Source organism: Vulpes vulpes, chromosome 6 (assembly GCF_048418805.1).
Source record: "Vulpes vulpes isolate BD-2025 chromosome 6, VulVul3, whole genome shotgun sequence".
Classification (NCBI taxonomy): Eukaryota; Metazoa; Chordata; class Mammalia; order Carnivora; family Canidae; genus Vulpes; species Vulpes vulpes.
Genome location: NC_132785.1, coordinates 76,922,864 through 76,944,531, shown reverse-complemented (window position 1 = coordinate 76,944,531; position 21,668 = coordinate 76,922,864). Strand labels below are relative to the sequence as shown.

Here is a 21,668-nt window from a genome sequence, read left to right as displayed (position 1 = left end):
TAATAACCTCTGGAGTATTTTAAAACATGTCTTACAGGCCTTAATGTGCTTAGTAATATACTATTTAAAACCATAATTTTATCCCTCTGCAATATACAGTCACTCTTCCTCATCATTTACCCAGCTAATGAATGCCAGCAATTAGTAAAATGTAATCCCATTGCACAATCATTTTAATGCTTTTAGCACTCAGAAAAGTAAACACCAAATTAATACTGCTCAAGCCATATCAGATCCTAGTTGGAAGCAAGCAATTATAGTTCAGCTCCTCAGGTGTAATTAAATGATTGAAATGATTTAGTTCCATAAATGCAAGTTAATTCATAAGCAAGCAACAAATATACTGGGAGTAATTACAAGAAACATTGACAGTCTAAGCAGGGCTAATGCTTTTATGAGGCTGATATAGTAAAATGCTGCCCTCTCCTGGGCATGTAAGTGAATATCTCAGAGCCAAATACAAAACAAAAACCACCTCTCCAAAACCTAACTTTTAAAAAGCTACAAGAAAAATAATAACAACCAATATATCAACTTGATTTCATTCCTTATACAAAAAAATTAACATGTAGTTTATACTGTGATCATTTCTACACACCCTGGTTATTAATGCTTTTTCTAGCCAAACTCTGAATAGGAGTCCCAAAACATACCAGGCAATTTCTATTATGTCTAATGAAACAAAATGATTTCATATAGAACACTGACAGACTGCAAATGAAACTTCTAGTACCAGTCTAGACTACCAGGCCAATGCCTATATCCTCTCATTGGTAAGCCCTAAATGGACCATTATAGATAATAACTAAACAAGCTTTGAATAAGTCTAAAATTTTCAAGAATAATAATCTCTGAAAAATATAAAATACTGTTATTATAGCTATGCATAATGGTCTAAAATTAATTTTTTAGTGAACTTTAATAAAAAACTAGAGTGCTGGTGTAATATCATTATAAGCACATTTGAAAACAAAGAGTAACAGGTGGTACATAAAATAAAATGCATTCTGGTTTTACTTAACACCATTCCCAATTTTTTTACTTCTTCAGGCTAAAATTCAGAACAAAGTGACTTGTATACCACTCAGGTGGTTCTTAACTAACTTCTCACGCTAAACTTTAAGAAGCTTATTTATTATACATTTAAGTTATGCTACAATCAATAAATTAACACATATGTATTTGAATCACTAAACCCAATCAGAATCATCCCTTTGTCTATAAAATTGAATATAGTCTCAAATATTACCAACAGTACAACAAATGCTTAATTCTCAAATAAATGCAAATAATACCTGAAGAGGATAATGTTTAACATTACCAATATTTTTGTGTGTGTGGGGGAACATTATTGTTCTTCTGATACGCCTTTGAATGTGTTAAAATAACCATGTTTTAAGTCATATCTTACCTAAACTATAAAAATAAAATAAACCAAAATATTAAAAGTCCTGCCACTAAGTTTAAAATGTACAGCACATTTGCTTTGCCCTTGATGTCACAGTCTTATTTTTCAATTCATATCTTGTACACTGTAAGTTAATTGCTTTTGGAAAGTACTTATTATTCATGTAAAAATTAATGTGCCAATGTGTTTAAATCCTCTTAAATGACCATTCATGCATCTTTCTTCTTTAAGTACCAATGAAATCTGTCAAAAGACATCAATGCAAAATGGTCTTAAAGAAAGTTCTAATAGAGATTTTTTTTCTGCTAACACAAGATTTTCATATTCACCAACTTTACTTAAATTCCATTAATTTTTTAAGCTACTTTTAATAAATTCACCAAGTAAAATTTTTAGGCCCCATAGTCTGTCATTTGTGTTCCAGCTGACATTATGAATATTAATAACAGTGTTATCCTGATTAAATAGGCTTCATATGAAATCCCTGTGAATCCTATAGCTCAGACATCTCATTTTTCCAACTCTTTATGAATTTGGATTCAGACATTAAACTGGAAAAATCTTAAAAAACAGAATTAATGGCACATTTGCATATTGTCAAGCAAAAATTAGATGTTCTAATGATTCAAATAATTACAACTTATATATCTATATATTGTAAAAGGAATAGAAGACTTCTGTAAACATGCAATATATTTTATACTTCTACTCATTTTAGGATAAAAGATAAGACTAATAAAATACTAACTCCTTTCCTTAAAGATTTGGTATCAATAACTTGTTTCAATTAAAAATTATATATTCATGTTAAAACTAGCTGGACGGTTTTACAGCAGACATCTGATAGTCTCCTTAATCAAAATACTATCTTATTATACCACAGTCAAAATATAATTGCTTTATTATTACTAATGTATACCAGGTAACAAAATAAAATCAATTTCCAACTAAAGTTTGTTTATAAGTTGTGCTGGAATAAATTACCTAGGTTAAAAAAGACAAAAAAAAACTTTGATAGAACATACCACATCAGCATCTGTTAAATTAAGACCTTCTCCATCACAGATTCCTAACCTCATTCCTTCAAGTTATTTTTAATCTTCAAAGGAAGTGGTATTATGTAGAAAAAAGGAAAAATAAATAATAATTAAGGAAACTGGATACCCTCTTCTCTCTCTAGCTATGTGGGAATCTGAATGTATCCACCAAAATTTCCTATCTTCACCCTATCAAAAAAATTAAGATGGAAAAAATTTAAACAAACAGCTCTACGATCTCAAATGTGACTTGACTCTTTATTTACTCAGCAGTAAAACACCTCATGAAACAAAATTTGTTCTTTGACTAGTCTAAAATTTCTAATCTACCTAAAAATTATAAGTGATTCTCACATTTCTCCTTTAAAATTAAAACAATGCCTTTTTGATAGTAAAGTATTTTATTTAAAAACAGGGTTCATCCTTTTAACAATACCCAGGATTTGTAAAAAGTTATTTTAAATAGGAAATGCCTTTCCTACCTTCTTCCACAAAAGCCTTATTATAAGCAAAGGTTTTTTGACTGACTTTGTTTTGGTTAATGGCATTTTTTTTCATAATACATCTTTAATCACAAATTTTATAAATTGAATCCAACGATGTCAAACTAGGAATCATTTGTAATATGGCTTCATATCCAACCATAACTAAGAACCTCCAAATTTTCTATTTCCTAGTTGAAAAAGTTGAGATAATTTCTGCATTGAAATGATTTAATTAAAAGGCAAAAGGAGAGCACTGTATTTCTGAGAGCCAGATATTTTATCACATAACTCATCATACACAATATATGCATATGTTCCACTACTGGATTTTCATCTTATTAGGCAAAAGTCTCCCAAACATTCACAGTTCCCAGCACATTCTCTTCCAAATAGAATTCCTTGTCCTCACTGTGCCTGTCACAGCCCATTCCTTACTCAGCTCTAGACAACCCAAGTTCTTCAGAGCCAGGGAGAGCAAGGAGATGTTTAGGGAGAAAGGATAAGGAATAAAAGAGGTTCCACTCCATAGCTATTAAAATTTAAAATCCATATACTATTTGACCCCTCAGGTTTACTATTAAAAATATTTAGAAAAATATCTAAAATAAATTTTTATGTACAAAGACACTCATTGAGGCAGTATTTATTTGTTAATAAGCTCTCGTTATACTTAATTTCTTTATTTCTTGAATTTACCAAGCTTATTCTTGCCCCGGAGCTTTTATACTTACTAGTTTCTCTGCCTAGAATTCTCTTCTCCAGCTCTCTACACTATTGTTCTCATTTAGTCTGGCTGGCTGTCTTTCTTTCCTGCTTTTGCCTGGTCATTCTACCTAAAGTAAAAAACTCTTTTCCCAATCATAGTTTCATGAAGGCAGTAATATAGATAATAAGTTGTTTAGGTTTTATTTCATTGTGTTTGATATATCTCAACCAACTACATATATTTAAGCTAATGCAAGCAGAGCCCTGGATTTTCTCCTTCATCTGCATTGTTAGAAGCTATCTGGCATACAGTGTGAGTACTCAGTATATATTTGATGGACAGACAGGTAGATGGATGGATGGATGGATCAGTGACTAGCAGAAAAACAGACCTAATGTAAATGATCCTCAACAGAAAACTGGTAAAATAAAATGTGGTATAATCATAAAACAAACCTATATGGTTTGTATCATACAAATGCACGCATGTACTACGTGTGGAAGATTCTTTCAATAAGCATTTATTAAGCACTTGTATATTATGTGTCAGATACTATCCTAGGAGATAGATATAAAATGATGAATAAGACAAATAAATTTCCTACCCAAAATACATCTTTAGCCAAAACAATGCAGGCACAAAACATAAATACAGCAAAAATAGAGAAAAATGTAAAATTATTCTTACATATGCATACATGCTTGAATAGGTGTAACAAAGAATACACAGGCAATTATAACCAGTGAAGAAAGGACATAAGAGTTGAGGTGGGGAGACTGAGGAATGAGAGAAGGAAGTATTTTTAGTTCATTTTATATCTATCTGTATAATTTGATTTTTTAAACATGTACATGTATTATTTTTAACTTAATAGTTAAATATTAATTAATAACCTTTGAATTGAATAGGAAACTTTGAAACTATTTGTAACTATTATACCTAAAATAAAAAGGACATAATTTTTGTGACTCCTTTGAAACTTGAAAAAATTATTATTACCTAATTAATCTTTTATAATTATACTTTATTATGGTTGTTTACTTGCTTGCTTGGTTTAAGTAGAGTAAAAAGTTAAAATTAAACTACTATAATAGGAATTTTTTGGAAAAGCTTAAAATGAGTTTCCTAAGAGGTATGCAAATATTTCTTAAAACAACCACATTTCTTTGTTCAGTCAGGGACTATTTATAATAGTCTTAGTGTTCAAGATTTTAAGGTTCAGAAAGTTTATATTAAAAATAACTTTTTCTATATTATGACAATTGTAGGTTTGTCTCACATAGTTCCCCTGTGCTATATGTTTTAGTAATCAAGAAATTACTATCAAAAAGATAAATTACTCATTATTGACGGTCATAGAAGGATATCAAATTAGGAAGAAATAAGTATTTGGTTTAAAATAAATGACTCACATTTTTTAAAATTTGGAGGGCAAAACAATATACCACTTGGAACACTGAGACTGTTTTCAGTGCCAGTTACAAATGGCGCTTTGATAACAAAAATGGCACTGCATAGCCTATTGATAAATTTTTAAAAGGCAAAACTTTAAAACTAGTATTATTTTCAGAGTGCTAATCAGATATAGGATTTTCTAAAATATCCTGAAACGTTTTGCCCTAGGCCAAACTAAACTAAATCACTTTAATCTAGCACAGAACAGAATATAAAAACAAAGTCAGCTTATAGAATAGTTTCTCTAGGGAACAAACAGCCTGTTTTCATAAGATTCATGTGGGTGCCAAGTTCTGATGCAATTACCTACTCCTTCACACAAAGGCTTGCATTTCCACACAACCAATTGAAGTTCTTGGCATATCAAAGGTAAAAAAGTGTAAGAGCAAGTTAAATCAATCTACAATGACAACTGGTATGAGCAGCCACTTGAAATCAAATGAAATAACAACTATCAAAAAATGTCTTTCTAAAATAAAGTAAAAATAACCACATAAAGTCTTAATTATTTCATCAGGCATCATCATATTACTAACAGATTTTATCAAAAAGCTATTTAAGAATTTGTACTGATACATTTACAAACAGACATATATATGAGAATAAATATATTGCAGTAACAACAGTTATACCTTGTGTTTTGAACAGTGAATAGCAATTCATACACTGTATAATTAATGTTTATGCCACCTGCTAAAATTACAGTACCCAATCATTCTCAATGGACAGTGCTGCATGTAAACTATACATTTTGTTTTTTTAAATTATGATGTTGAAGACAACTTCTAGGCTGCAAAGTACAATCACTAGGACAAAATCTTTAAACAGTACAATGAACATTAGGTTTACAGCTCTAATTTCTAGTCATGGCTATCAGTCACCTTTATCTAAAGAACTACAAAAGCTCATGTAATTTCTTAAGAGTTATTCTTACTGAATGTTTTCACTAATGAAAAGTATGTAACAAGAATATGGTCCTAAAATAGATATTCCATAGTTAATAATAAAATAATAAATATACAGTATGAAAAGAAAATTATAAGCCAACTGTGTATAGCAATTTCCTTCAAGAAACATTTTTATTCTTCTTGCATTTGAAATTATAATTTCAACTATAAATTATATGTAAGTATTGCACTATCTCTTCATCACATTATAAAGAGTTTCTTAGGATCAGTACATGTTTACTAAAAATCTGTTTTAGAAAACACATTTTAAAAAAATCTCTAATGGCAAATAAATTGAATTTAAAATACTGCTTATAAAATTAATAGTAACACAACTGTACAGTGTTCTAAGTATTAAATAAATCAAGCAGTGTGATTTTAATTTTCTTAAAAGACATTTTTCAAGACACTGATGATCTTTCATTTTAAAATATAAGACTTTTACTGTCTTATATTTTGTAGTACTGATTACACAAAATAGCTATCTAAACAATTTTGCATTTTGCACTACTAATTGTGTAAGAAAACCTTTTATAAACTGAAAAGAAAATGAAGAGAAATCAAAACTGCCATAAATATTCAAAGTATTACAAAACAGCAATCAAACATTATAAGACTCCTAGTGGAAGTATGTAACAAACTTACGTGTATCATCCTGGGGTGGGAGTAGGGTTGGGTGGAGATTGGGGGAGGAAAAGGGGAATAGGATTCATAAGGCAGGCAGAATAAGATGAAACAAAAATAACTAACATGAACCATGAAAGACAACTGTTGAAGTTGTGTAGTGCGTACATATGAATTATTGTTTCTTGATTCTTGTATATTTATGATTTCCATGTTAAGTAGTTTAAAACACATATTGTAAAATAAGAGAATATACAGCATTTTTTGCTCGTTAGCAAAAGCCATTAAATAATTTTTCACAGGATCAACAATGAGTGTTCCATTTTATATAAGAATGTCATCAAAACCCCGTCAATCTCATGCCTGATATATACACATCCAATGTATCATGTAAAAGGTACTGCACATCTTTCATAAATATATATATGTATATATACACACACATACACACTCCCTACACGGATTCTATATTGCATGCTGTCTGGAGAAAAGCCTACAAATTTCATCTTAGCATGCAGCAACCATAAAGAAAATATTATCGGCTAAGGGATATGTACTTTATTTATTAAAATGCTTTGGAATTACTCCCTGACCTTAAATTTAACAACTTCCTGAAGCTAAGACCTTATGTTACCAATGACCTAGTGCATATGGGAAACAGTGTTGGTACACTCTGTCACCTTTAGCAAACATTTTCCTCACCAAACTACTTAGAGGCCATCTGCTATACCCTGAAGCAACATCCTAGTTAGCTACTGCTACTGACTTGCAAAATAAGTAACCAGGTTTATCATTTGCTAGAGTCATAACTACATAAATTTGAAATACTCTCCAATTTTACTTTACAAAATATTTACTTCTATTCCTGGGGATGTTTCCCATATTTGTATAAATATGCCTTTATATTTCCTTTTAAAGGCATAATAATTCTAACAAAGATGACCTACAGAGAGGACTCAGAAGCAGAAACAGTGATAAAGACTATAATACCAAAAAAAAAAAAAAAAAGACTATTAACACTATGTCTCAAAATTTCAACACTTGTCACCATTTAAGAGTGTTAAGTCTATATACCCGAACCAACAAATTTAGGTAAATTTTATACTTCATCACAAAATAAAATTATTTTACTAAATAATAACCCTTTATATCAGTGAAAGAAATAAGTATATCTGTAATCTTTAAGGAGAAATGAGAGTCACAAATCAGGTCCTACCCTCAGTTTTTTTTTTTTTTTTTGCCTTTTTACTTTGAGGAAATACAAACCCAAATTCATTCTGATTGAAATAACTGAGCATTTGCTTGAATGTCTCCTGATATCTACCATTTCAAACTTTAAAATACCAAAACAATTTTATTTTATTTTTTTGAGAGAGAGATGGGGGGGGGGGGGTAGGGAGAGGGGGAGGTAGGGAGAGAGAGAGAGAGAGGCTGAAGCAGGCTCCATGCCCAGTGTGGAGCCCAACTTGGGGCTTGATCTCACAACCCTGATATTATGACCTGAGCAGAAATCAAGAGTCATTCTTTACTGACTCAGCCACCGAGGTGCCCCCCCCGACAAAAATATTTTTAAATATATATTTTAAACCACAAATAAGCTCAAAAGGAAGGAAGAGTAAACATTCTCATGTCAAAATCAAACTATAACAGAGTGGGACTTGAAGCCAAGTAGTCTATGAAAATGTTGAGACCAAATTGGCTTAAAGGTTAAAGTTCAAATAAGCCGACATTCCCCTTTCTTAAATAGCAACCTGATAATCTCCAACCACCTGCTCAATGTCATAGCCATTCACAAGGCACCTGCCAAATTAGGTGAAAAAGTTAACTACCTAAGATCTTCAAAAGAGATTCAAATAAGTGATAAGAGAGTTTGGGATTAAATCAATAAAAAAATACAAAAAAACTAAGCCACAAAATAAATACAATAGCAAAAAGCTGTGCAAGGGAGAAAGAAGGGAAAATAATAAAAATATAATAAGTGTATTGGTTATGATTAGCATCTACATGACCATAATAATGTAAACACTGTATATCTTTCTAAATAATTATAATATAAGTATATTAGAAGCTTGAGAAAACAGAGAGTGAAGGTGTGCGTACCAGGGGCAGAAGTATCAGAGAGACCTATCCCCTTATAGTAGTTACTTGGATTGGCTCTCCCAACTTTCACCCTTCGTTTCCATTCGGAAGAGGTAAACAGCTAAAAATTACATTCTATAGTCTCTTTGCAGCTCATGGTCTGAACGTAAAAAAATATTTTACCAAGTAGATGTACTCCAGCCAGACATGGAAGGAGAAAGTAAGATAGAGGTCATCGGTCTGCTTTCAGCATGTAAAGTCAGCCAGACATGAATATTTCCAGTGGCAGAGATTCTGAGGTCTAATGTCTAGTATGAACCTCCGGGTATGACAGACAGCTGTGGTGGTCGCAGCAGCAGCTCATTGACCTCTAGACTGCAACAATTATATCATGACCATAAATCATGGTCTAGAGATAGTCTCTGACTTCTGTTCTAGTACTTGGAATAATTTTATAAGCTACAATTCCCTATAATAAAGGCCCTTTCTGCTTGGAATACCTAGGGTGTGTGTGTGTGTGTGCGTGCGTGTGTGTGTTTCTATCCTAGAACATGACTGATAATAAACATCTTCCCTACCTTTGACAGCTTCAGGAAGTCTTGGAATTGTGATAAGACTGGGGTAAGGGAATCAAGAAGTAGCAATATTAACATGTTATACAGAAATATGGAAGTATATTTCAAAAGAACTGGACAAAAGATTTTATAACAAATCTTACAGAAATTTGACTCCTAAGTAAAAGGCAAATACAATATTCTGGAGATGCATAGGGATGACAGTTGTATAACAATGTGAATGCACTTAATGACATTTAACTATACACTTAAAAATTGTTAAAATCTTATGTACATTTTACTACAATATAAAAAACACTGGCATGCTTTAAGACACAAGAATTTTATTGCTTCATGACATTCTATCATAAAAGTTTTTTTTTTTAAAGATTTATTTATTTATTTATGATAGACATAGAGAGAGAGAGAGAGAGGCAGAGACACAGGAGGAGGGAGAAGCAGGCTCCATGCCAGAAGCCTGACGTGGGACTCGATCCCGGGACTCCAAGACCGCGCCCTGGGCCAAAGGCAGGCACTAAACCGCTGAGCCACCCAGGGATCCCCTGATAAAAGTTTTTTTATGATAAAGTTTTATAACAGTGATGCACTGTAAACTAAGTATAAAAAGAATATCAGTTTAATAAGAAAACAAATTTCAGAGAATAGTCAAGATTCTTTCCATTACTACTTTCTTTTTTAGCTGCCTGGATAAAATCATGCATACAAATTACCCTGACTCAACCCATATAGCTTCACATTATATCTATACTACAGTCCTTTTCATAACCTATAGTTAAAAATTGCAAGTTGTAGTAAACATATAAATATTTTCAACAGTACACTTAGGATTGAACCAAACCATTTTTAATTTTCTTTACCTTTAAAATCAACTTTGAGATATAATTTGCATCATGTAAAACTGCATCAATTTTAAGTGTACATTTGGTGAGTTTTGACGACCATCTACAATGGTACAACAAAAAAACCACCATTAAAAAGTTGCCTAGGGATCCCTGGGTGGCTCAGCGGTTTAGCGCCTGCCTTTGACCCAGGGCGCGATCCTGGAGTCCCGGGATCGAATCCCGAGTGGGGCTCCCTGCATGGAGCCTGCTTCTCCCTCTGCCTGTGTCTCTGCCTCTCTCTCTCTCTCATGAATAAATAAAATCTTTTTAAAAATTTTTTTAAAAATTAAAAAAATAAAAAGTTGCCTCATGCCCCTTTGCAATAAGTCTACCCTACTCTTCAATCCTAGGCAATCACTAATCTGTGTATCTTTACTATATAAATTAGATGCTACTTCCAGAGTTTTGTATAAATGGGCTCATACAACATATACTTGAGGAGTTCAGCTCCTGGCCAAAAACCAATCTGTGATTTTGTAAACCTAACTACAGGCAATTACAAACCCTTCATCTGGCAGGCCTCACAGGGAGAAGCTGCTCTCCCCACACTAGACAGCACAACCAATGTTTGCAGTCTCTAAAGGTAGTTGCAGTTAAGAACTCAAGCCCCCCTGGTTGGCTGTCTTTATCTGGACCCATCCTCAGGAGACCTCCATAAAGGGCTGGGAAGATAAGGTACTTTTCTCCACTTTGGCTCAGTGAACAGTACTTTTCCACTCCTAAGTCCTTTACTCTCTCTCTCCTCCCTGTGCTCCACCTCTACCCTCTGAACCTCCTATTGGCCAACTTGGGCCCATAAAATTACAGGAGTTTTTCATTTGGGGTTCCCTAGGCAGTGAGATGATACCTATGTCTGTGCTCATCCACCTGACCCTAAAATGGGTGCACCATTTCATGGTAAAAAATGGAACAGTGGGGAGGTTAGTGCTTTCTCCATTTACTCTCTTGCTTATACTATCATAAAAAGTGATGAAAGGCTTGACAGTTCATTTCATTTCAGTTAATTTATTTACGATTTTATTTATTCATGAGAGACACAGATAAGAGTCAGAGACATAGGGAGAGAGAAAAGCAGGCTCCCTGCAGTGAGCCTGATGTGGGACTCGATCCCAGGACCCTGGGATCATGACTTGAGTCAAAGGCAGACAGTCAACCACTGAGCCACTCAGGTGTCCCAGCTTATTGTTTTAAACTGCAACTCTGACACCTAGTCAATCAGCTTTCTCCAGCTCATCTGAGCTCCTGACAATATTCTTCTGTATCTGAATGCTTTCTTTCATTTTGCATAAACTTTTGAAATTCATTGATGTTGTATAAAAGAGTAGTTCCTTCCTATTGCTCAGTAATACTCTATTGTATTGTGTGAACATACTGCAATTTGTTTATCCATTCACCTATTAACAATATTTGGGTTGTTTCTAATTGTTGACTGCTATGAATAAAACAGTAACAAATATGCTGGTACAAGCCTTTTTGTAGACATAGGTTTTCAATTCTCTCAGATAAATATCCAGAGTGAAACTGCTGGATCATACTAACTTTAAGATATAGCCAAACTGTTTCCTAAAGTGGTTATACTATTTTATACATCTACCAGCCATGTATGAGAGTTCCAGATGTTCCATGGTCTAACACTTGGTATGGACAGTTTTTTTTTTTTATAAATGTAAACATGCAAACTTATATATATACACATATGTATATTTTACTATTCATTGTAGCTGATACAGTACAAAATGGAAAAGACAAAAAAAAAGAATCTATTTTGCTTAATCAGGGTTTAAGATATAATTGACATATAAAATTAGTTACAGGTGTACAACATGATTCAATATTTGTATATATCATTACAAATGATCACAATGTCTAGTTAACATCTATCACCAAACATAGTTAAACTTTTTTTGTTGTGATAAAAATTTTAAGATCTAGGGATCCCTGGGTGGCTCAGCAGTTTAGCGCCTGCCCAAGGTGTGATCCTGGAGACCTGGATCGAATCCCACGCCGGGCTCCCGGTGCATGGAGCCTGCTTCTCCCTCTGCCTGTGTCTCTGCCTCTCTCTCTCTCTCTCTCTCTCTCTCTCTCTCTCTCTCTCTCTGTGAGTGTGTGTCTCTCATGAATAAATAAAGTCTTAAAAAAAATTCTAACATCTACTCTTTGTAACTTTCAAATATACAATACAGTATTACTAACTATAATCACGCTGTACATTATACCCCTTATTATAATCTTAATTTTAGTCATTTTCTTGTATATACAATTATAGCCTATGATTTTAATTTGCATATTGTTTAATGATGACACGCATCATTTCAAAGTGTATTGGTCCTTCATACATCTTTTTGTGTGACATGTTTGTTTAATGTTTTTAGTCATTTTTTTATTGAGTTGCTTGCCCTATTACTAGGTGGTAAGAATTCTTAATATATTCTGAAAACAAGTCCTTTGCCAGATATATGTATTGTAAATATTTTCTTTCAGTCTATAGCTTGCCTGTTCATTTTAGTTGATGGTGTCATTTGGGGAAATATTTTTATCCTAATAAAGTCCAATTTATCATCTGCTTTTTTCTTTTGAGTTTAACATTCTTATGTTCTAAGAAATATTTACCAACTCTACGGTCACGACTCTTTTATGTTTTCTCCTACAAGTTTTATGGTTTTAGGCTTTATATTTAGATCAATAACTGATTTCATATTTCGTATATAGTCATAAGACAAAGATCAGAGTTCACTTTTTTCCTGTTACTCTAGCACCATTTAAAAAGACTGTCTCTTGTCCTTTGAGAGAAAAGACATATACATTGGCACTTATATGAAAATCAGTTGACTATATATGTCTATATTTGGGCTCTTTTTGTATTTCATGTCTATCTTTTCACTAATAACAAACTGCCTTCTTTACATGAGATTTCCAGTGTAAGTCTTGAAATTAGGTGGGGTAAGTCTTACAACTTTGTTATTCTTTTAAAGTATTACTTGGCTAGGTCCTGAGCATTTTCATATACATATTGGGGTTGGCTTGTAAATTTCTTTTTCATTTTTAAAAAAATTTATTTATTTTGAGAGTGAGAGAGAGTGAGCGCATGAGCAAGCACAAATAGGGGAGGGGCAGAGGGAGAAGCAGGCTCTCCATTGAGCAAGGAGCCTGAGGAAGTCTCCATCCCAGGTCCCTATGATCATGACCTAAGCTGAAGGCAGATGCTTAAATGACTGAACCACTGAGGCACCACTGTAAATTTCTTTTTAAAGAGCATACTGGAATTTTTGATGGAGATAAATGAATTAAGAAGGAATGAAAAGTTTAACCATCTAATCCATGAACACGGCACACCTCTTGTCTTCTTTAATTTCTATCAGCAGTGTTTTACAGTTTTCCATGTAAAGGTCTTTCACATATTTCACAAAGTTTACCCCCAGGATTTAATGCTTTATGATGCTACTGTAAATGTAAATGTAATTATTTTATTTCACTTTTTCAATGTTATTTGCTATATATAGAAATACAATTGATTTTTGTATTGGACTTTGAATCTTACAACCTCCACTAAATTCTCTTATAAGGTCTACTCATTTTATTTTAGAGGCTTTAGGATTTGCTACATATGGTTATGTTATTTGCTAATAAAGACATTATTTCTTTCTTCCCAGTACATATGCTTTTATTTCTATAAGGCCAAGTAATTAAGACAGTGTGATATTGGTATAAGGATAATAGAGAGTACAGAATTAGACCCTTACCATACACCTACACTTACGCACACACCTGACTTACAGCAAATAGTCCACAGTAGTGAAGAAAAGCTAATCTTTTCAAAAAATGATGCAGGAACAAGTGGATATCCAAGCAGAAAAAATTACCCTCAATCCCGACTTCATACTATGCCAAAAAATTAATCTGCTGATCACAGATCTAAAAGTAGATTTTTTAAAAAAGATTTATTTTAGAGAGAGAGCACATCAAAGAGTGAGAGAGTGTGTGTGGACACAGGGACAGAGGGAGAGAGAGAATGTCAAGCCGACTCCCTGCTGAGGGCAGAGCCTGAGGCAGGGCTCCATCTCAAGATCCTGAGATCATGACCTGAGCCAACTCAAGAGTCAGCTTAACCAACAGAGCCACCCAGGCACCCCTCAAAGTAGAATGTAAAGCAATCAATTTTCTAAAAGAAAACAAAGAAGAATATCTAAATGATCTTGGGATGAGCAAAGATTTCTTAAAAAGTATACATAAAACACCAATTATAAATAATTGACAAATTGGACCAATAAAATTAAGATTTTTCCCTTCATCAAAAGATGTCATTATGAGAATGAAAGGCAAACAAAACACTAGGAAAAATTTGCAACATATTTAATGGTAACAGACTCATATTCAAAAAAATATTTTTAAAACCTCCTACAAATCTATACAGGAAAGACAATGCTTTTGTTGTTGTTGTTAATGGAAAAATAAACAGAACATCCATTTGACAAAAGAGTATAAAAAAAAAAGGTTTATAGGCATGTAAGGGTTCCCAGAATTACTGGTCATCAGAGGAGTATAAATTAAAGCCAAATTAGATATCACACATCCCACATACATCAGTGTGGCCCTAAACTAAAAGCTCTAACAAGGCAAATTGGAGGAGATGTGAAACCATAGGAATTCTTTTGCATTCTACTCATGTGACATAAAATTTGACTAATAAAACCTAACTAAAACTCAAAGCCAGGCCCAATCTGTGAAATTTTTGGAAATAACGTGCTAGAAATACCAAAGACAACCTTAATCTTTGAAAAATATTTTAGTCTTCCTTATTACCTCTCCCTAGATAGATACCCCAGACTAGTGGGATTATCTGGGTTTTGGCAAAACCACATCTTCCATTTAAAGATACTTCTAAGCCTATTAATAAAGTCAGGAAAAAGAAATGTGAATATGAGTAAGGCCCTCAGCCAAAATAATCAATAGAAGATTTACAAAGGATTGTCTCCCAGGCAGTGCCTTTAGGTCCTAGAGTCTAGAACATTATGATCTCAGTGCTCAAACTATTTTAGGAGTATCTTTAATGCTGACACATGAAGAAAGATAGGAGCCTTAGACAGAAACTGATTATTACACCTTAAAAACTCTCAGGAGATCACTAGAGATTGAAAGCTTCCTGATGCAAATGTTAAATGTAGACTTTTTAAAAGACTACTGCCATTTTGTTATTGGGTATTGGTAAAATGTACACTTATCATCAAAGGTCATCAAATAATCCCAAGGTAAGACATACTCATCATGTCCTAGATGCTATAAAGAATCATTCAAATAAGAGAAGGCTGCTCAAGAGAGCTTACTGATAACAGAAATGTCATATGGAAGAGTGTACTACTCTGGGGGTAAGTTCAGGAGGAGTTCACTGTCTTCACATACAGGACATTTTTTAAGCACTGACATAAATGTTCTCCCAGGATCTCCCAGTTTGGATTGCTGTACACAATGTGAACCCTATGATTCTCAGCCAAAGCAAAATATACCACTTGTTTCAACAATGCAAGTTCCCTGTGAAAGCCATTTTTCTCTATCCAACTCCAAGATCAGAGGTGCCATGTTTTTAGGCTGAAATGTGGTATAGTGGGAGTATTTATTTATTAAAAAGATTTTTTTTACTTATTTGAGAGAGAGAGTATGTGCAAGAGTGGGGGCAGGGGCAGAGGGAGAAGCAGACCCCTGCTGAGCAGGGAGCCTAAAGGACTCTGGGATCATGACCTGAGTCTCAGATATTTAACTGACTGAGCCACCCAGGTGCCCTAGTGGGAGTATTTAAACAGCAAAAACAAAACAAAACAAAAACAAAACAAAAAAAACAACAGAAGCAACAAAGGTTTTTTAGTTTTGTTTTTTTTTTTTTGCCAGTCAATCCCTTACTGTTACTAGCATACCATTGCCTACTTCAGAGTTGCAATGTTTTTCAAAATCAGCCATATGAGGCCTGCAGATAGTAAAACCACAGTAGAAGGTAGAAAAGAAAGATCTATAAAATGGGTCTCTGAGGTAAGATCTGGATATTCACAGAATCTTGGGTCATTCTAGTACAGTATGGCAAAAGACCCTGGATTATTGGGCAATAAAAACACTCCCTTACAGAGTCTCCAGGTACCTCTATGAAACTTTACCAAAAGAGTACAGTGCTAGCTTAGAGGGGGGTTGGGATGCTGAGGCAAATGCCCCAGACCTCTAGCACTAGCCAATTCATAGAATGAGGGATCACTGGATCACACAAGTAATACAAAGATAGAACAAATGATATTATTTGCCTTGCACTGCATAAAACTGTATTAAAAATCAGTAGGAGGAACAACAGCAATACGGCAGATGAGAAAGCTCCAAGCTCTTATTACCCAAAAGAAACATCAAAAAGATCCAGCAGGAACTGTCTGAACCAATTTTGTTGAACTTTGGAAAACAGTCAAAAGTTATCAGCAACCAACCAAACACCCAATCAAGAAAAAGCCATCTTCAAAATGGTAGGAGAGTTTTGAGGCATTTTCTCCTTACTATTCCCCCATTCATTCTCACCGCCCAATGGAGGTCTTTTTCTTAAAGCAGTAGTAGCAGCTTGGTTCCCAGCTTCCTTCTTCTACTAGAGGACAGCAGAGAAGACCTGATATGCAAATTATTGTACATAATCTGTAATAATCTACCTGGGGGACACCTAAAAGACTGATGCAAGGCAGCTGCCTGTGTATCACCTCACCTGGAACTCAGCTAGGTAATGGAGCAAACAGTACTTATAAGAGCTGCAAGGTAACTACGGACCCACTGACACTGAGAATGGGAGACATACAAGAGACGGTCTAGAGCCTGGAAGAGAAGTTGAGGTAAGACTCAAAAATTAAGACAGGCAAAACAGCTAAGTACATAAGGGAATTTAGAAAGCTACCTACAGGGGTACTTGGGTGGCTCAGTGGTTGAGCATCTGCCTTCGGCTCAGGGCATGATGCCAGGGTCCTGGGATGGAGTCCCACATCGGGCTCTCCACAGGGAGCCTGCTTCTCCTTCTGTCTATGTCTCTGCCTCTTTCTGTGTCTCTCATGAATAAATAAATAAAATCTTAAAGAGAAAGAAAGAAGAAAAAAAAGAAACAAACTGACAACAGGGACCCAAACATTGATACCTGTAAGTGAATGTTCATAACACTATTCACATAGCCAAGAAGTGGAAACAAACCAAGTGTCATCTGAATGGCAAACAAAATGTGTTACATATACATGGAATGGAGTATTATTCAACCTTAAAAAGAGGGAAATTCTGACACATGCTACAACATGAAGGAACCTGAGGACATTATGCTAAGTAAGATATATCAGACACAAAAGGATAAATACTGTATAATTCCACCTATATGAGGTACCTGGAACAGGCAAATTCAGAGACAGAAAGAATAGAGCTTACCAGGGGTTGGGGAAGAAGAGAATGGGGAGCTGTTATTTAATGGATACAGAGTTTCTATTTGGGATAATGACATATTCTGGAAATGGGGAGTAGTATCATTTACATACTGTAAATGTACTAAATACCACTGAACTGTCCACTTAAAAATGACCAAAATGCTAAATTATATATGTATATTTTACCACATACATAAACACACCCCCAGAGAATGAATGGATGTTATCTGTGATTAAGGAATAGTCCTCTAATTATAAAATATACACACACAGAGTCAACATTAATGGCCTGAAAATGGTCTTAGACCTACGGTTCCCAGATTAGGGGCCAAGGTATCCAAACACTACAACAAAAACTGAGGAGTTCCATGCATATTTTAAATTTTCAAAGGAAATAGCAACATCTGTTGAATATCCTGTGAACTACTAGTTCAAGGAGGTTCATTGTTAGAACATTAGATCTCACTGCATTCTTTGCAATGATTTTGTATCTTTGTATTGCTGGGTCAAAAGCAAATACCATGCAAAAATCACTGTGGAGGAACAGAAAGAACAGCTTAGAAGCACCATGAAAATATTTCTAAGACATTAGAGACCTCAAAAAAAAAAAAAGTTAAGGGAACTTCTGCTTTAAGAATTCAGCAAATAGAGATGCCTAGGTGGCTCAGTGGTTGAATGTCTGCCTTAGGCTCAGGGTGTGATCCGGGGTCCCAGGATCAAGTCCTACATTGGGCTCCCCATGGGGAGCCTGCTTCTCCCTCTGCCTACGTCTCTGCCTCTGTGTGTGTGTATCTCTCATGAATAAATAAAATCTTTAAAAACAAAAATAAAAACAAATTCAGCAAGTAGGGGTGTCTACCTGGCTCAGTTGGTAGAGTACACACCTCTTGATCATAGGGTCATGAGTACAAGCCCCACACGGGGTGTAGAGTCTATTAAAAAAAAAAATCAGCAAGTTGACCATATTAGACCTCTACCAGTTCTGTAGGGACCTAACAAATGAGTAGTGACTAGAGTTGACACCTATTGTATTCTAGGCTTTGCTTATACTTTAATGGAAGCAATCACCAAGAATTCAATTAAAGGAACAGAGAATCACTTATCAGTTTGAACCACCTGGATAGGTTTCCTCTAATTTCTACCTATTTACAGAAATGGGCAAGGAAATAAAATATCATCACCCTCAAAGTAATGATCTCATTAAAAACTGGAATGGGCAGTTAAAATACCTGTTACCTGGGACGCCTGGGTGCTCAGGCCTTTGGCTCAGGGCGTGATTCTGGAGTTCCAGAGATCTAGTCCCATATCAGGCTCCCTGCAGCAAGCCTGCTTCTCCCTCTGCCTGTCTCTGCCTCTCTCTATATCTCTTATAAATAAATAACTAAAATCTTAATAAAATAAAATAATAAAATAAAATAAAATAAAATAAAATAAAATAAAATAAAATAAAATATCTGTTACTTAAATGATGGGTGATAAGGGCATCAAGGACTCGCTAACTTGATCGGGGCACTATATTCTAAAATTAAATATGAGAGGAAGTAAGAGGGAAATCCACTGGATAAGTTTCTAGGAACCAGATGGCAGTGAGGGGGTGGACGTGATGCACTTCACAATTTTATTCTTCCCACTTCACAAATTTTTCTCAGATATGCCAACAAAAGGACAGCAGTCCCAGCAGGGAGGTACTGCTGCACAAGACAAGTTATCCATAACACACAATTCGTACCTATTTCCAAAGGAAACTTTGGAGTGGCTCATGATTTCATCCATAAAGCTAAATTAATATTAACTAAAAGTACTACTTAATAACCAAAAAGAGACAGTCCTGTAATTCTTGATTCATCAAATTATATAAATTCTCCTGGTTAAAACAAAAGCAAAGGTCTCAGCAAGGCTATTTTAACTGTTTGCCATATGAACAGGCAGCGTGGCCAAATCAGAGCATTCCACTGGGGGAAGGAAAAGTACAGGTTAAAATAGTAATAATTGGAAACAGAAATAAACAATAGCCAATAGTAAGAGAGTGGAGAAATGGGCTATGACACAAGAAATGATGCTATTAATTCTTTTCCCACAAGAACTTCTTAGAGCAAGAAAATAAGAATGAATATAGCTGGAAGAAAGCTACTGACCCATAAACCGCAGCATATGAAAACTGAGCAAATGCTGACTTATGACAAAAGCCTGAGTGATGTAGAGAGAAGATATCAAGGAAAATCCTCTTAATGACTCATCTAAAAGGTGGTAAATTAGAATTGTCATTTGAGTCATATTTGTTGTTGGTTATGTTTATTATGATGGTTCCTTTGTAGTGCTTAACAATGGTTCTACCTTTGATTCAGGTGGGATGACTGTAGCAGGTAGCAGTCAGTATACTGTATTGCCACCAATCAAGGTCACTCCTTCCTGACAAAGTTACTGGGGTAGGAGGGAAAAATTATTGCTGCAGCTTATTCACTGTGTAAAAAGTCTTCTGCTTTGATCTTTTGATTATAAAAGGCATGAATGGAAATGGAACAGCATTCATGGGCTAAGAACAGTCTCTAAAAGACTGAATGATACAATATGGTGGCTACACATCATGAATAGATTCACCCCCAGAAATCAGAAAAGGGCTGCTGTAGTAAATCTGTGGCTTACACAGACTGAACTTAATCTGAAATATACCTAATTGACTATTCTTGGGGCACAAAACACTTGGGCGTGTACATTATAAATTACACTCAGGCCACAAATACTCAATGCCAACAGGATTTGTGGTAGCTCTGTCAACACTAGCCCCAACAGTCAAGAAGCAACTGAAGAGGCCCTACTAGGAATGGATTCAGATTATTGAACCAAACCCAAATGGTGTTCCAAGAAGCACTGCATCAGGATGAAATACTTGTCACCAAATAGGAACACTAGAGGGTGCTCTCTTCTAGAAGACTGGTCAAGACTGGCAGTCAGGAAAGAACTACGCAAGAGTGAACCCAATGCCTCACTAAGCTAGTAAAACAGTATACACCTCCACTACACTGAAGAAGACATACCTATACTCAGAAAGGACTAGTGAATATTATAATAATGGGATCTGTAGTTTTAAACTGGCCATAGATTTTAATCTTTCTGCCAGGATGGCATGATGTAACACTGGGATTATAGATTCATAAGAAGAATTAAATGAAAATCAAACTTACTTGATCTCCAGGATAAAAAATATTAGGGCAGCTAAAGGAAATACTCTAAGAAAAGATAAAAATTAGACTGAAATGCTAGACATTATCTAAAGGTCACTCTATAAAGTAAATGGCTAAATGAAGTTTGATATATACATATCCATGTGGTATAATTAACAGCAGAACCATGACTAATATTTTCTGAGTACCTATTACATACTAAGTAACGTACTAATATAAAACATATTTTATAAACCATTCATTAAATGAGGTAAATCAATACAGAATGACATAAAAAGATATCCTACAATTTACTAAAAAAAATGAAAGAAGTATCAGGAAAATATGTATAGCATAACTGCATATACATTTTAAAAAATGAAAACTATGCATGTATTTTGACATCTGGATGTGTGTTTGTATAAATGGATACATGGAAATGAGGCTGGTAAAATACCCAGCTACTTTTAACAGTAGTTAACACAAAAGAGACAAAGGAGATTGAGGGTAGGGTAAAACGGAAAACATTTAATATCTACCAAATCTGGGTAAGCTCAATAAGATTATTCTCTGTTTTTTTTTTTTCTGGATACTTGATGCATTTCATAACATAAACAAGATGGTATTAACAGAGATACACGACTGTAAATGTATAATAAGAAATGGTAGTTATTAATTGCAAAAAATAAAGTAAAGGCTTCTTAGGTGCTTGAGGTTCCATGGAAAACAAAAATGCTGATACCTTCATCTCCATTTCCTAACCCACATGAAATCTCAGAGGCCCAGCCTGCAGGAGATGAAATTAAGAGCAATATTGCCAAAGAAAATAGAAGTTTAACAAGTTACACACTGTAACTAGTATTGTAATTACATGTTAGAGAGAGGCTACTGGGTT

General features: G+C 34.4%; 1 protein-coding gene across 13 annotated transcripts in view; it reads right to left on the bottom strand.

The window, feature by feature from the left end:
* The window catches only part of MIPOL1 (mirror-image polydactyly 1), a 323,462-nt gene that overhangs the window by 274,470 nt on the left and 27,324 nt on the right, over positions 1 to 21,668 (bottom strand). The gene's annotated exons all lie outside the window — the stretch shown is intronic.